The following is a 4,463-nucleotide window of genomic DNA, read 5'->3' as shown; positions in this document are numbered from 1 at the left end:
ACGTGGAGAGCTAAGAAATGTGGCAATACTTAGCAAACACTTCATCTTTCTGGCCCCTAGTCACACACACAAAAAAGAAAGAAATGATTAAAAACACTTTTAGTTGCTTCTTCAACTTAAAGAAAACCCCACCAACTTTTCTAGTGAAGAGCGCGCTCCATAGTAAACAGTTTCCTGGGCCTAATCTGTTCTCGCAACCTCCTAGGAAGGCTGACTCAGACCCGATTTCCTCCAAGAGGCCTGGGATTTTGTTTCCCAGCTTCCTGTGACTCTTGAGACGTGAAGGGAGGCAGGATGGCTGAAGCCCAGGCCACTCTGACCTGCCTGTGGACGTGGTTCAGCTTCTCACACGTGTCCTGTGTGGTCCGCACTGCCATCCTCATCAAATCCATTTGCTCTGCTTAATTTTAATAGGAGAGGCACTAATATGCATAAACAGGGAAAGGCACTGATGCGCGTGTCTCCACCAAGGACCGTTAATAACAAGATGTTTCCACTTCAAAGGACAAGACGATCCTGATGTCCAGTCCTCAGATGCTCTGAGAGCTTTCATAAATGGGATTGTTTCTTAATTTCCTTTTTGGATTGTCCATTGCGGGCATACAGGAACACGACCAATTTTTGTGTGTTGATCTTGTACCCTGCAACTCTGCTAAATTTGTTTATTAGCTCTAGTAGCTTTTCTGTATATGGATTATTTGGGATTTTCTATATATAGGATTGTGTCTGCTGTGAATGAGATAGTTTTGCTTCTTCCTTTCCAATCTGGACTCCTTTTATTTCTTTTTCTTGCCTAATTGCTCTGGCTAGAGCTTTCAGGGCAATGTTGAGTAGCACTGGCGAAAACAGGTATCCTCTTGTTTCCCATTTTAGGGGGAAAGTTTTCAGTCTTTGAGCATTATGTTAGCTGTGGGTTTTTCACAAATGCCTTTTATCACGCTGAGGAAATTTTCCTGTATTTCTAGATTTCTAAGTGTTTTTATCATGAAAGGGTGTTGAATGTTGTCCAATGTTTTTTTCTGCTTCACTCCAGATAATCATGTGGTTTGTTTTTTTCCTTCGTTCTGTTAATGTGTCACAGTACGTGGATTAGTTTTCTTATTACATTGAATCGCCCTCGTGTTCTTGGGATAAATCCCTCTGAAAGTTTTTTTTAATCTGCAAAATTTCATTTTTTCATTTAAAAATACAATAAAATTCGACAAAGTGCTGACATTCTACGGTTGGGTGGGTTGATGCATGTTAGTTATATCTTTCATTATAATGACTGGACTTTAAACATTTAGAAATTTTTAATTATGGTAAAATATACATAACATAAAATTTACAATTTTAACTACTTTTCGGTGTACAGTTCAGTGGCATTAAATACATGCACACGGTTATGTGGCCATCAGCCATCTCTGGAACCTTTTCTTCCCGGAGTAAAACTCAGTACCGATTACAGAATAACTCCGCTTTCCCCTTCTCTGGCAGCCACCATTCTACTCCCCATCTGTATGAATTCGTGAACACTTTTTAATGACTGGAAAAATCAGAGCTTTCAAGCATTAAAAGGCTAAAGGGCTCTATCGTCCTGTCTTCCAAACAGTCTCCCAACAACCCTCCCAAGTCAGGGACACAGCTGGCCCAGATGTGGAGATGAACCGATCCCTGGTCACCCGAGGCTCCCAGGGCACCGAGCCCGGCCTCAGCGTGAACTTGTGAACTTCGTTTCCTCCAGCTCAGCGGTTCGCAGTCTCGGTTGCACATTAGCGTCACCTGGGGAGCTTTTAAAAACTACTGATTCCTGGGCCCATCCTCGGAGAGGGAGAGTCGGCGTCACTTGGTTTGGAGTGTGGCTTCAGTATCTGTCATTTTTAAAAGCTCCCTAGGTGATTCTAGGGTCAGAACCACTCGATGGTTGAGCTGATTTACTCCCTGGAACCCTCGACTGGTCACGGCTTTCAATGACGCAATTCCCTCCCCATCTGGTCAGTGAGACTGACCCACTTTCCATCTCGTCCCTGAGTTTAAAATCCATTTGTAAATAGAGTAAATGCCAACTTCTGTAGAATTAAACTTTCAAAGTTGGAAAGAACCTTAAGTGTCATGTAGCTTTTTTCCCCCAGATACATCACCCCCTCCTCCAAACACCCCCACCAGGGGTCATCCAGCTTGGACACCTCTGTTGCTGGGAACTCCCAAGAAGAGTATGTTGCAATCATCCTAGTCCGTATTTGGACATCTCTGTCTTTCAGAGTTGCTCCTTGTGTTAATCTGTCGTGGGTGTGACCTCCACCCATTGGTGAAAGATACCAGAAGTTGAGTGGGCTTCACCACAATGCCTCCTTGACTAAAGTGGGGGATATTACAAATCAGTCACGCAGAATGAATATAATTGCCTGCGAAGTGTCATTGTTGCAATATTTGGAAACAGCTACCATGTGTCTAGTCTCGTCTTTCCTCTCTGATCTCACCAGTGCAGCTTTCTTCAGATCTTCACTGGAGGAGTCCTCCGGTATCTTCAGGGGAGACGTGTGATGTGATAGCAAGGTTTTGGACCTTGAAATGAGCCAGACTTGGAGTCAAGGTTCAAATCCTGACTTTGCATGTAAAGTCCTTAGCCCATGGTGAATATTCAGGCAACGCTGGTGACTAAAATTGTATCCTCCGTCAGCATCATTACTGCTAGCTGTGTGATCTTACGCAGGCCACGGAACCTCTTAGAGACTCGATTTCTTCCCCAGGAAAAGTGGAATGAAAATGCCTTCCTCATAGGACAATGTTTCCCAACTTGCCGGATCTTAAACTTCTCCCTCCCCACATCCCCCGCACACGCAGTGGACACACACATACCCGCCACAGTGATTCGTGTGATCTGGCATGTTTGAGAAATACAGTCAGAGAGTGATTGCATGAATCAAGTGAGATCATGCAAGACCTGACCCAGTCCCTGGGACGCTTGATGTGTGTGCTCAATACACACCAGCTTCCTCCTCTCCCTCACCCTCCTCACTGTCCTCATCACCCTTAGAACATGCTACGATTTATCTCCACTTGAATGTGTTATGTCTAGACTGAAATGCAGCACTCCGCTTGTGAGCCTACTGGCACAGATCAGCCATAGGCAGATCACCTATTATCAGTTAGGCAAAGCAGATTTTGATTTTTCCAATTGGTAAATTTCCCCTAAAACCTGAGAACTGGGCTGTCTAGGAGAGGATAAATGAAGGCATAAAGATGACAGTCTGACTGTATCTTCTGATCTTTATTTTTGTTATTAGTTGTTTCATTCTGCTTTGGTGTTATCTAATTTTTCTGTAGACTTCAAGCATAGCGTAGGTCCTCAATAAATTATTGCCAGAGTCATTTACCAGTGCCACTTTTCCCAGTTCATTGGTGCAGATAATTGAGTTGACTGGGAAGGAGTATCTGGGTTCTGGGCAGTGCCAAGATGCCAACTGCTCTCTTCCTGCTTTCCTTTTAACAAAGGAGAGACAGCTGATGAGACACACGGTTAGGAACCTCAGCCAGGACCCAAACTCGGCAGCTGCCTGCCTGTCTCTTATCTGGGACGGTTCTGTAAGGTTCCCTCACCTTCAGAAGGAGGGCTGGATTGCATGGGTCACCCCTGCACGACTGTGTGCTGCTGTCTGTTGGCCCCCAAACCTCTGTCCTCTCCGTCACCCCCTGGGCATGGTCAGCTTTACCAAAGAGGCTTTAAAAGTATCAGCAAAGCTCGCCTGGGCAGGACTGCAGAAGCTGCATCCTCAGGGCCCGTGCCTGGTTTCCAGTGGGAGGGGAAAGTCATCCTTTCCAATGTTGCAAATCCCCTTCCTACTATGAGCTTTTATTTTGAAAAGTGTCAAATCCGTAGAGAAGGTGAAATATTAGTGCAATAAATGTCTATTCGCAGATAGTTAACATTTTGCTACACAGCGCACTTACTCTCTCTCTGCATATATGTATATGTAAAACTTTTTTCTGAGCGAACTTGACCTTAAATACTTCGGTTTGTATTTCCCAAGAACAAGGACATTCTCAGTACCACAATCACACCTAATAATGTTAGATGTAGCAGAATTACTTAACATATGGCCCATGCTCAAGTTTCTCAGTTGTTCCCCAAATGCCTCTTAGAGAGCACTGCACGTTTTCTCAATCCATAGCCAACTGAGTTGGGGCCTGAACTGAAGTTTTCTCTCTCCTGGAAGAGAGAAATAAATGGGGATAGTGATCCGCTGGATGAGAAGTTCTTTAATTTATATAATTTCATTTAATTTTACAACCACTAGTGAGATAGGTACTGGTATTCTGTCCATTTTACTGGGGAAGAAATGGTGGTTCAGGAGTTATCTAAATTGCCCCCAATAGCATGAGCCATTGTTACCATTCTCTGCTGACTGTCATGTAATAGTTATAGAAAATTAAGAGATTGTATTTGTAGAAAGCCTTATGCCATGCACCTTCCTCATCCTCTT

Source organism: Eulemur rufifrons, chromosome 27, assembly GCF_041146395.1.
Source record: "Eulemur rufifrons isolate Redbay chromosome 27, OSU_ERuf_1, whole genome shotgun sequence".
Lineage (NCBI taxonomy): Eukaryota > Metazoa > Chordata > Mammalia > Primates > Lemuridae > Eulemur > Eulemur rufifrons.
Note: the sequence above shows the minus strand (reverse complement) of the source record.